Source organism: Geotrypetes seraphini, chromosome 12 (assembly GCF_902459505.1).
Source record: "Geotrypetes seraphini chromosome 12, aGeoSer1.1, whole genome shotgun sequence".
Lineage (NCBI taxonomy): Eukaryota > Metazoa > Chordata > Amphibia > Gymnophiona > Dermophiidae > Geotrypetes > Geotrypetes seraphini.
In genome coordinates, this window is record NC_047095.1 from 116,339,436 (window position 1) to 116,352,682 (window position 13,247).

The 13,247-nt window shown below is 44.5% G+C and overlaps 1 protein-coding gene across 3 annotated transcripts in view; it reads right to left on the reverse strand.

The window, feature by feature from the left end:
- VWA7 (von Willebrand factor A domain containing 7) overlaps positions 1-7,200 on the reverse strand; it is a 64,869-nt gene extending 57,669 nt beyond the window's left edge. For 2 of the 3 annotated variants that reach the window (XR_004536538.1, XM_033915216.1), the window contains exon 1: positions 6,913-7,200. The gene's annotated coding sequence lies outside the window, so the exon portion shown is untranslated. The remainder of the gene's footprint in view (positions 1-6,912) is intronic. The other variant, XM_033915219.1, reaches the window with a different exon arrangement.
- Positions 7,201-13,247: the final 6,047 nt, after the last annotated feature.

Sequence of the window (13,247 nt, forward strand, 5' to 3'; positions counted from 1 at the left end):
TCTGCTTACCCACCCCCTGACTATGCCCTAATGACCCAATTTCCTTATCCCACATGGGTATCCCATTTATTCTTAAAGTCTGGCACGCTGTCTGCCTCGATCACCTGCACTGGAAGCTTGTTCCAATGATCAACCACTCTCTCTGTGAAGAAATACTTTCTGGTGTCGCCATGAAATTTTCCGCCCCCGAGTTTGAGCGGGTGCCCTCTTGTGGCCGAGGGTCCCTTGAGAAAGAAAATATCATCTTCCACTTCGACACGTCCCGTGAGGTACTTAAATGTTTCGATCATGTCTCCCCTCTCCCTACGTTCCTCGAGAGTGTAGAGCTGCAATTTGTTCAGTCTCTCTTCGTACGAGAGACCCTTGAGCCCCGAGATCATCCTGGTGGCCGTCCGCTGAACCGATTCAATTCTGCGCACATCTTTACTGTAATGTGGCCTCCAGAATTGCACTACAGTTAACAGTTAGCACACTACTTTCTGTTTCGCCATCTCTGTCAGATAATGTTTGTCATGCTATCGTCTACCATACTATGTCTGAGAGTGTGGTATAGGGGTTAGAGCTACAGCCTCAGCACCATGAGGTTGAGGGATCAAATCCACACTGCTCCTTGTGACCTTGGGCAAGTCACTTAATCCCCACATTGCCCCAGGTACATTAGATAGATTGTTAGCCCACCAGGACAGACAGGGGAAAATGCCTGAGTACTTGAATAAATCATGTAAAAACCATTCTGAGCTCCATTGGGAGAACAGTACAGAAAATTGAATACATAAATAGAGCTGGTATTGTGATGTCATAATGTCTCATTCCACCAATGTCTAAGAGCCAACATCATCAGTGATGTCACAATGGCTTAGTTGTTCTAGTCTTGCCTCACTTTTGATACCATATTGGAGGAGTGTGTGGCACATTGGTTAAAGCTACAGCCTCAGCACCCTGAGGTTGTGGGTTAAACCCACAGTGCAACTTGGGACCCTGGGCAAGTCACAATCCCCCATTGCCCCAGGTACATTAGATTGTGAGCCCACCAGGACAAAGGGAAAAATGCTTAATTAGCTGAATAAATTCATGTAAATCATTCTGAGCTCCCCCGGGAGAATGGTATAGAAAATTGAATAAATAATTAGTGTGAGAAGTTTCAGCCTCTGATAACCAGAGCTGCTATTGTGACATCATAAAGCCTCATTCCACCAATAAGAGCCAACCATATCAGTGATGTCACAATGGCTCGATTTTACTACATTTTGATTTATAGAGTTGTACAGTGGTTAAAACCACAGCCTCAGCACCCTGGGGTTGTGGGCTCAAACCAGGGATCTCAAAGCCCCTCCTTGAGGGCCTCAATCCAGTCGGGTTTTCAGGATTTCCCCAACGAATATGCATTGAAAGCAGTGCATGCACATAGATCTCATGCATAGTCATTATTTCTTACTTTCATCAACGCAACTTCAAAGTTCATATAAAAAACCAAACTTCTCCTTCAGTAACTCAAACTTTTGGAGTTCCTCAGGGCTCTATTTTATCCCCACTTCTATTTAACATTTTTCTATCCCCTCTTCTTTCTTTGGCACAATCACTAGGATTCTCAATTTTCGCCTATGCTGACGATATCCAGCTACTCTACCCCATTAATACTTCTAACTCTTCGGATATTAATGATCTTAACTCTAAATTAGACATCATAAGTGATTGGCTGTTTTCCAATAAACTTTCACTTAATGTTACTAAATCTTGTGGCTTACTCCTTCCTATTAAAAAATCCGAAACATTACCTGGAACTATCTACATCAAATCCACACCCTTACATATGGATACTAAAATAAAATTACTGGGCGTCACTCTAGACAGAGATCTCACCTTCCATGATCACATAAGTACAGTAGTAAGAACTTGTTTCTTTAAACTTCGTATCATTCGTTCACTCATTTCCATCCTAAATACCGACTCGATCAAGATCCTTATTCATTCTTTAGTTATCTCCCATTTAGATTACTGCAATTCATTATTAAATGGACTACCCCAAAAAGAACTACGCCGTTTGCAGATTATACAAAATACCGCTATCAAACTCATTTACAAAATAGGTAAATTCGAACACGTTACTCCACTTCTTAAGGAGGCTCATTGGCTCCCAGTCACACACCGTATAATTTATAAAATCTTACTACTCTCTTTTAAAATCAAACTTTCTCATCTGCCCCTATTTCTAGACAAACTGCTAATTCCTCAAAGTTCTCCCCGTATCTTACGATCTACGGACCAAAAACTCCTTTTCATCCCCTCCCTAAAAGAATCTTACTATACAAGAAAGACTAATTTTGCCATAACAGCCCCTACTCTATGGAACTCTCTCCCTCAATTTCTTCGGGATGAAATTCATTTAACTAAATTCAAAACTAATCTTAAAACTTTCCTATTCCAGGATGCCTTTAATAAATCTTAATCTTTTCTAACCACTTATATACTCATCCTTGTCCCAAAAGTTCTCCTTTATTTCTGCGCATATCTCTTATACCATGCACCCTTGTCCTTCATGTCCTATCCCTTCCCTCTATCTCATTTCCTCTTATATTATGTAACTTTTCCCTTCCTTCCCATTTTTCCCCACAGTCATGTTTGTCAGTATATGTCTAATATGTTTTCGCTAATTTTTCCAACACACCAATAACTAGTTCTTACTCTCCCATTTAAAAATTTTTTTTATTGTTAACCGGTCAGATATTTGTTTTATGATTGGGATATCAAAAACCAATAAAAAAAAAAAAAAAAAAAAAAGAAATCCTGAAAACCCGACTGGATTGCGGCCCTCAAGGAGGGACTTTGAGACCCCTGGCTCAAACCCAAGCTGCTCCTTGTGACCCTAGGCAAGTCTCTTGGTGCCCCCGTTGCCTCAGGTATATTAGATAGATGGTGAGCCCACCAGGACAGACAGGGAAAAGTGCTTGAGTACCTGAATAAATCATGTAAAACGTTCTGAGCTGTATATCTTGTCCTGTCATATCCTATTAAGTATTGCCATGCTTTCTATTATCATGCTCCACTATGTATTGTCCAAACATGTCACGACCTAAAATATAGTCATGCTCTACATTTACTATAACCTCTTCTGTTTCATTATGTAAACCCTGTTATTTTTATTACGTATATAAACTTGTAATCCATTCTGAGCTCTTCTGGATGCCCTTCTTAATGATGCCAAGCATTTAGTGCGCCACAGCCTCAAGGAAAGCAAACCAAATGCTTGGCATCATTAAGAAGGGCATCACGGCCAGGACAAAGGAAGTCATCCTGCCACTTTATCGCGCAATGGTGCGCCCGCATCTGGAGTACTGCGTCCAGTATTGGTCGCCGTACCTCAAGAAAGACATGGCAGTACTTGAGGGAGCCCAGAGAAGAGCAACTAAACTGATAAAGGGTATGGAAAACCTCTCATACTGACAGGCTAAAAAAGCTGGGGCTATTCTCCCTAGAGAAGCGGAGACTTACAGGAGACATGATAGAAACCTTCAAGATCCTGAAGGGCATAGAAAAAGTGGACAGGGACAGATTTTTCAGATTATGGGGAACCACAAGTACAAGGGGGCACTCGGAGAAATTGAAAGGGGACAGGTTTAAAACAAATGCTAGGAAGTACTTTTTCACCCAGAGGGTGGTGGATATATGGAACGCGCTTCCAGAGGCTGTGATAGGCCGGAACAAGTTACAGGGCTTCAAAGAAGGTTTGGATAGGTTCCTAGAGGACAAAGGAATTGAGGGGGTACAGATAAGGGATAGGAGTAGAGATAGGTTATAGAAATAGTCAAGGACTACTGCTCAGGCAATGGGCCTGATGGGCCGCCGCGGGAGAGTACCGCTGGGCGCGATGGACCTCTGGTCTGACTCAGCGGAGGCAACTTCTTATGCTCTTATAAATAAATATAGTAACATAATAGATGATGGCAGATAAAGAATAGCCCATCCAGTCCGCTTATTATTGTTATATGAAAACTTTTCAATAGAAATGATTTAAGAAAAAAATAACTCCCTTTCCCTTTACAAAACCACGCAAGAGGTTTTTAGTGCCAGCCGGCACACTACTCCGACGCTCATAGGAACTCTAAGATTGTCAGAGCAGCGCAGAACATTCAGGGCGCTGGCCAGAGCTAAAAACCTCACGCGGTTTTTGTACAAGGGGGTGTGTATTTTTTTTTTTTAGGAAAAATGATTTTATTTTATATTTTTTAAAATATTCTTTATTCATTTTCAAGATTACATTAAGTGTTAAAATATATTCAATCACATAAACAATAAATACATCACTTAGAAATAATCATTGACACATCTCACAAATTCTTATCCCCATCCCAACCCTCCCTCCCATATATTCCATTATCATATAAAACATGTAATAATAAAATCCCCCCCCCTCCCTGCTCCTTAAGTTAACAAATAAATATAAGGGAACCAATTTTAAATTACTCTTTACAATACTTCGTTAATGGTTTCCACACATCCTGAAACTTTTTAAAATATCCCCGCTGTACTTTTTTTTTTTTTTTTTAGTACATGGGAAGTGTGCGCAGTTGCCAAAACGACCACGGGATGCCTGAGCACACCCCATGATAGTGGATTTTGACCTGTGGTAAGCATGTGTTATTGCTTACCACAGTTTTGTAAAAGGGCTCCTTAAGTTTCTCGTCTACCAACCTCGCTACGCTCGTGTCACCCCTCTCCTTAAATCACTGGCTCTCTATCCGCCTTCACATACAGTTCAAGCTCCTATTGCTGACCTACAAGTGTGTTCGTTCTGCTGCCCCTCAATATCTCTCCTCTCTCCTTATCCACCTCCCAGGAGAACTCCGTTCCTCAGATAAGCCACCCTTCGCTTTACCCTTCTCCTCCACCGCCAATTCCAGACTTCGTTCCTTTCATCTAGCTGCCCCCTATGACTGGAATAAATTACCTGAGTTTGTCCGCCAAGCCCCTTGTTTAAAAAGCAGACTGAAAACCCACCTTTTTGACAGAGCTTTCAATCGATAACCCCATTCCCCACTGCCCACCCACCTAGATTGCGTGTGTCTGGTAATGCTATAGAAATAATTAATAGTCGTAGCAGAGGCATTTTTTTTCATTTTAGTGTTTTTCTTATTTTTTGGGATATAACTTAGGCCTTTTTCAGTTGAAGCTCAAGACAAGTTATATTCAGGTTCAATAACTATGTTCTTATCCTCAGAGGCTAAGACTAACACAATACACAATAACGGACCATCGCGTATGCTAAGGGTCACAAGGGCCATAGGTTCAAAACAGGCCATGTAACATTTAGCATGTGCAGTGAAAGGGCCCCCGAGTTTGTACCCGAGGTAACGGAAGGATAACTGATTTGCCCAAGGTCACGAGGCGAAGTCAAATGAACGTGGCAGGGCAAACGGGTTTGGCAAGGATCCCAAGTCCATTCCAGAGGAAGAGCTGCCAGGACTCACCAGGTAAGAAGGGTGTATTTTATTTGAGGCCAGGATTTTCAAAAACCCGCATTACAAAACGACGGTCTGCTAACGTAGTCATTTCGATACTGAATCTAAAAAAACCCCGAGACATTCTTAAAAAAAATTGCGCATGCAAATGAGATCGGCAGACAGCAGCGAAGATGGGCACATGTGCAGAAAAACGCCGTAAACCCCCCCCCCACACACACACACACACACTCTCCTGCTGCACTATTGGATGAATGGGAGAGGAAGGGAGAACGAGAGGGCACTCGCTAAAGTTAAAAGGGAATAGATTCTGTACAAACGTAAGGAAGTTCTTCTTCACCCAGAGACAAAGTTAGACAAGTTCCTGCTGAACCAGAACGTACACAGGTAAGGCCAGACTCAAATAGGGCACTGGGCTTTGACCTAAGGGCCACCGCGTGAGCGGCAATTCTTATGTTTTTCAATCGCACATAAAACATGCCTCGCTCTCCAAAAAAGCGGCTATAATTCAGGTAAATCTTGTCATTTGTTTATAATGTAAAATTTATCAAGACCCACAGCCAGAAACACACAAGACAAGGGTATCATACGTGCGCTCAAGAAACGTTGGCTTTTAACAAACGCGCAGGAAACACGCCCGTCTCTCCTTAAAACTCAAAAGAAGCGTGATTTTACTACCCTCCACTAAAAATATAGAGGATACACCTTTTTTTTTTTTTTTCCCCCATTAGCCACAGTCAAAACACAAGTGCTGGCACTTTTAACGGCACCCCCAGACCAGTCGCGGCCTTGTGTCGCCAAAAGCCGACGCCGCTCTTCGAAAATGCCTCGGCGATTTTTGAGAATCCACCGGAGGAGAGAGCACCTTTGGATGCCATTGTCGGAGACTGCTAGAAACCCTCGCTACAGGCAGAGGTAAATCCGTTCGGATAATCCGACGCTAAAACGCGTGCATGCAGGCTGCACCGCCGGAAAACAGTTTAGCGACGGCGCTGTTTTCAGAATCTTGCCCCGAGTGTGTGTGGAGGGGGGAGGGCGCAGTGCGGTGTATGGATGTATACTGATGAAGGAGGATGCACCCATCACCCTAATAGCACCCTACCTCACCTGACACACTCCCATCTGTCATAGCAGTGGCAAGACACACTTTAGGGGCAAAAGCTACACCCAAGTTCCACCCTGCAGCAACTGCCACACCCCGTCGGAGATCACGGATTGACAAAACATTTTTTTTTTTCCTTTAAGAACTGCACTGAACATACATAAATTGCATTCATAGCCTCAATGTCCAGAGACGTAGCTACATTCAGAAGTTTCCAGCTGAAGGAGGTCCATGGCTTGGATAGCTCCTAGAGCAGACCTGATATTCCAATAACATATCACAGCCTTTAGGGAGCCCGGGATTACATGTAGGCACAAACACACACACACATACATATTTATATGGCTGGCTTACCTGCTTTCTCTGGCAGTGACAGACTTCCAGACAGCACGGACAGCAGATACAGGCAGTGACTCAGGAATTCTCACCTGCAGGGAAGAGCCGGGTAATCTTAGCAGTCTCCTGGGCACCTTCAGGTAACATATACCTTCTCCTTATTCTCTTCCTCCCACCCCTAGATCCTAGGATCTCCCTCTTCTCTCTGCTGTATACACAGCCCTCTCCGCTCTCCCTCACTTGCTCTATAAATAAAAAGGCCGCAGGCACTTGCTCCCTCCCTGCCTCTGCTGTTATAATTACATCGGGAACTGGCTGGAAAATTGTGAGCGTGTGAGAGAGGAGACGGCCAAAGTCTACCTGCCAATATCATGTGACACTCCTGGATCGCTGCCTTCAGAGTGGGGGGAGGGAGGGGGTTTAGGAGAGCAATGTGGTCAAATTCCTCCTCTGGGTCCTGCTCCAGGGAGATCCCGTCAGGCTAGAGCAGTGAGTGGGTGATGAGCAGCTAACTTCTACGTAACGAGCCATGCATTTGGGGGTGCAGAAACCCAAGGGCAGGGCCCACATTAGGTATGACTAGGCAGTCACCTAGGGCGGTAGTTCTGGAAGGGTTGAGGGGCAACAAACAGCTTCTACAGTCAAAGCAAAACAACAGATTGACAGCAACACAAACTCAAAAGAGCCGTCAGCCCTTATTTTAATAGGATTTTTTTTTGTGATCACAGGTTGAATTCTCAAAATCCTGGGGGGGTTCTACAAACTAAGGGCCTGAAGGTTCATAGACAAGGGGGTGCAAGGCTGAAGGTTCACCTAGGGCAGGGGTCCTCAAATCCAGACCTCGAAGTCCACAACCCAGCCTGGTTTTCGGCCTTTCTACAATGAATACGGACGAGATCTATTTCCATTCGCCGCTTCCATAGTCATTGCGGAAATCCTGACAACCAGCCTGGATGGTGGACCACGAGGACGGGATTGGAGGACCCCTGCCCTAGGACCTTAGGAGCCAACTTTTCAAAATGATTTGAGGGTGCTGAACTCAGCACACATTCAATAAGGAGCCAAGTGGGGAGGGCGTGGCACAGTGGTTCAAGCTACAGCCTCAGCACCCTCAGGTTGTGGGTTCAAACCCACGCTGCTCCTTGTGACCCTTAGTGAGTCACTTAATCCCCCCATTGCCCCAGGTACATTAGATTGTGAGTCCACTGGGACAGACAGGGGGAAATGCTTGAGTACCTGAATGAATTCATAAAACCATTCTAAGCTCCCCTGGGAGAAAGGCATAGAAAACTGAATAAATAAGTAGTGTGAAAAGTTCCAGCCTCTGATAACCAGAGCAGAGATTGTGACATCATAATGCCTCATTCCACCAATAAGAGCCAACCTCATCAGTGATGTCACAATGGCTTGATTGGCGTAGACATGGCTCACTTTTACTCCATTTTGATTTCCAGAGTGGCGCAGTGGTTAAAGCTACAGCCTCAGCACCCTGAGGTTGTGGGTTCAAACCCACGCTGCTCCTTGTGACCCTGGGCAAGTCACTTAATCCCCTCATTGCCCCAGGTCCATTAGATAGACTGTGAACCTGCCAGGACAGATAGGGAAAATGCTCGAGGACCTGAATAAGTTAATGTAAACTGGTCTGAGCTCCTTCGGGAGAACGGTATACTTTTTATACATAGAACATCAATGAGCAAAAAAAACCATACAGGCTGTTGTGTACTTTTCCTGCAAGCAAATGCACAGGTTCAGCATGCAAATACACATACAGAATATTACAATTTATCACTCACATGTGTTTTGGCCAACATCTAGGTATAAGCAGTTATACCAGTCAAAGAACTGATGTAAAAGGCCATGGATTTGATATACCGTATTTGCCGGCGTATAAGACGACCCCCCAACTTTTACAGTTAAAATATAGAGTTTGTTATATACTCGCCGTATAAGACTACCCCTTCTTCCGCACACCTTCTGCACAACAAATAAAACTTAAAAGAACATCAGAATTTATTTCAACAATTTTAATTAATTCACTAAAGCTGAATAGAACAATAAACCCATGGCAGCTGCCTTGCTATTTGTTTTCTAAACTGTTAACCAAACTGAAACGGTCAATGATAGAAGGAAGATAACACATAGAGGGAGAGAGCAAGTGCCGGGCGAGTCCCTAGCAAGTTTGCTGGCATGACAGTTCCCCTTTAAAAGCCTTCAAAAGCCTCCTATTTGCCCCCGCAACTTCCTTAAGGGCTAGACTCCACACACGGCCGCATGTGCGAGAGACGTAGTCAAGAGAAAAGGGGTGGGGCCAGAGCGCCGCTGCTTCCCGCTGCGCAGGATGAAGGAGCTGGCACCCTTGTCACACTGATGTCCCGCCATGGCCCCGCTGATGTCCCGGCAGGTTTACTAGTACCGTAAGCACCGTAAGGAGGTAAGGAAGGAGATGTTAGGGCATGTAAAGTAAGGGCATGTAAACAGTACCCGGCGTATAAGACGACCCCCGACTTTGGGGAGGATTTTAAGGTACTGAAAAGTCGTCTTATACGCCGGCAAATACGGTACTACTTTCTGAGGTACAGCCAAAGTAGTTTATCTATATTATAAATGGAGACAAGAGCGGAGATAGCCTAGGTTCAAGCTGGAAATAAAACCTTAAATCAGAGTCCAACGTATGCATCAAATTGGAACAAGAACCCGACACGGGCCGGGTTTCGGCAATTCTACCTGCACCAGGGGGGTCCAACATGACTTAAGTCAGTGGTTCCCAACCCTGTCCTGGAGGAACACCAGACCAATTGGGTTTTCAGGCTAGCCCTAATGACTATGCATGAAGCAAATTTGCATGCCTATCACTTCCATCGTATGCAAATCTCTCTCATGCATATTCATTAGGGCTAGCCTGAAAACCCGATTGGCCTGGTGTTCCTCCAGGACAGGGTTGGGAATCACTGACTTAAGTGACGTGCGATGAGAGTTTCGACACCAGCTCAAAAAGTTGTGGAACCAACCGCAGTCTCTGTTCTTCTCCATTGGTTTTTGCAGTTCATAGACAACCCCGCGAAAGACAAAGGCGCGCGCCGACAACTGAGCGCAAGACGGAGGCGCGCACCGAAGAAAATGACAGTTTTTAGGGGCTCCGACAGGGGGTTTTGTTCGGGAGCCCCCCCAGTTTACTTAATAGAGATCGCGCCGGCGTTGTGGGGGGTTCTTCATTTTACTGTAAACGTAACTTTTTCCCTAAAAACAGGGAAAAAGTGAAGTTTTCAGTAAAATGTGGGGGGTTGGCACGATCTCTATTAAGTAAAGGGGGGGGGTCCCCCCCACGCCCCCCCTGTCGGAGCTGTAAAAACAGTAATTTTCGGCAGCGCGCACCTCCGCGCTGCGCTCAATTGTCTGTGCGCACCTTTGTCCTGGCGCGCTTTTGACCTGACACCGGTTTTTGCTGCAGAGGTTTTTTCTCCTTTTTTTTTATGTTGACTTACGTATTTATTTATTTTTTAAAAATGTACGAATCGCTTAGATCTAAGCGACGTACAAAACATTTACAGCCACAATTTCAAGCACAAACATTGTTAAAGGCAGTAAACAAATAAATTTTCCCCACAAATTTCAATACAGAATTCTTGAAAGCCAAAACAATAACCACAGAGTTAAATTAAAAAAAAGGCGTCCACAAATAATTGTGTTTTTTAAGATTTTCTTAAAAGACACATGATCTTATATGTATCATATATTATATAGAGGTACTTTCTCTGTCCTTAGATGGCTCATAATCTTATGCTTTGTACCCGAGGCAATGGTAGGGTCAAGTGACTTTGCCCAGAGTCACAAGGAGCCAAGCCGGGAACTGAACCCCGTTCCCCTGGTTTTCAAGCCCATTGCACTAACCATTAGGCTATGCGGTACATTTTCGGCCATTTGCGCTAGCATTCTGTAAAGAAACGTAGGCGCATTCTTTCATTAATGGAATAGGCACCTTGTTAACGAATTACTCTCATGATGTATAACAGTGGTCTCAAACTCAAACCCTTTGCAGGGCCACATTATGGATTTGTAGGTACTTGGAAGGCCGCAGAAAAAAGTTATTAAAGAAATGACAACTTTACACAAGGTAAAATTCGTTATAGTTTTTCACTTTCCGCATGTTGCACTGCTTTCAGCTGTGTATAGCTGAAATTATCAGAAGCAATTAAGGAAAGATTTATAAACTATAGAGTTTTACGGGGATGAGACAAACGTGCGCCGACAATTCAGCGCAAGACTTCAGCGTGCCACAGGAAAAACTTATTTTAAAGGGCTCCGACGGGGTGTGTGTGGGGGGAATCCCCCCACTCTACTTAATAGGGATCGCGCTGCCGTGTTGGGGGAGTGTAGGGGGTGTAACCCCCCACATTTTAATGAAAACTTAACTTTTTCCCTAAAAAATAGGGAAAAAGTTAAGTTTTCAGTATAATGTGGGATTACAACCCCCTAACCCCCCCCCCCCAACGCCAGCGCGATCCCTATTAAGTAAAGTGGGGGGTTCCCTACCTACACCCCCCGTCAGAGCCCTTTATAATAAGATTTTCCTGCGGCGCGCTGAAGTCTTGCGCTGAATTGTCGGCGCGCGCTTGACTATGAACCGTATAGATGCAGGAAAGCACTTGTGTGAGGTTACAGCAGTGAGGCAGGCAATGTTCCAGAACAATGGTAACATACCGAGGGCCTCAAAATAGTACCTGGCGGCCGCGAGTTTGAGACTACTGATGTATAAGTACATGGGGGAGGGGCACCACTGTAGGAACACCCCCCCCCTCAATTATGACCCCTAGAGCAGCCCCTTAGGTCCAGAGGAAGGCTACTAAAATGCCATGTGTTCTTCATTATAAGGCATATGGGGACAGACTTAAAGATCTCAATCTGTAGACTTTGAAGGAAAGGCGGGAGAGGGGAGATATGATAAGAGAAGTTTAAATACCTATGTAATGTAAATGTGCATGAGTCGAGTCTCTTTCATTTGAAAGGAAACTCTGCAATGAGAGGGAATAGGATGAAGTTAAGAGGTGATAGACTCCGGAGTAATCTGAGGAAATACTTTTTTACAGAAAGGGTGGTAGATGCATGGAACAGTATCCCGGAAGAGGTTGTGGAGACAGAGATGGTGTCTGAATTCAAGGCTTGTGATAGGCACGTAGGATCTCTTAGAAAGAGGAAGAGATAATGGTTACTGTGGATGGGCAGACTGGATGGGCCATTTGGCCTTTATCCCTCTCCACCACACTACCTAGCCTACCCACCCTAACTCTCTCCCCCCTGACCTTTCTCATCCCTTCTCTCTAACCCTCTCCCCCCTGACCTTTCTCGTCCCTTCTCTCTCTAACCTCAACTACTTCGTTGCTTCCAACTTTGTTCAATGGTTGTGAACCACTTGTAATTTTTGATAAACAAATGTGAACCGTCTAGAACTCCCTGGGTATGGCGGTATACAAAATAAAGTTGTTATTATTATGTTTCTACATTCCCTGAGCCGAGTCAGGAGTTGATCAGCAGTATTAGAAGTGAGTAAATGAAGCCAGGATTCAGCAGCTAATCCAAGAGGGAAAACAAACCCAAGAAACCTGCAATTAGGGAGCAACGCAGCCCTTACACCCCCTTCCAAACTCCACCCATCGCTTCTGTCCCAATGCTATATTTCATTAGACCGATACAACAGACTGAGCCAATTTGGTCCGTCCCCAGTCTTCACGGCATGTAGCAGGGGGGCCCCGATTGTTTTATTTTTGCAAAAAGGGAAATGATGTCCTTCTCCATTCTTCTGGAACCAACCAAGAAGTTAACCCTGCAGACCCACAGATAAAAAAACAAATTCCAAAGCAAACGACTGTGGAGACTGATGTTGCTGAGGTAGACTTTGTAGGAATGACGTCATGCTTGGGTGTGATGTCATCACAGTGATGTCTGGCTCGACAAAGTTTGCGGGCACTGCAATAGAGGGTTAAGTGGCTTCCCAAAATCACAGGGGAGCTGCAGTGGGATTTGAACCAGGCATCTGCCTATATCCACATATAAACCATTAAGTATCACTATTTGTCCATTGAAAAATAATACTATATTACCCACCCGTGAGCTAGATTACTCTTAAACCCTGTGTTAGGTGGAGAAATAGCCTGACTTGGAGCGTCTACACCAATAGGTGTTTTAACATCAACCTATTGGAGTAGACACTCCAAGTCTGAGGCTATTTCTCCACCTAACACAGGGTTTAAGGAAGACAGATAAATCTAGCTCACGGGTACATAATATAGTATTATTTTTCAATGGACAAGTAGTGATACTTAATGGTTTATATGTGGATATAGGCCGATGCCTGGTTC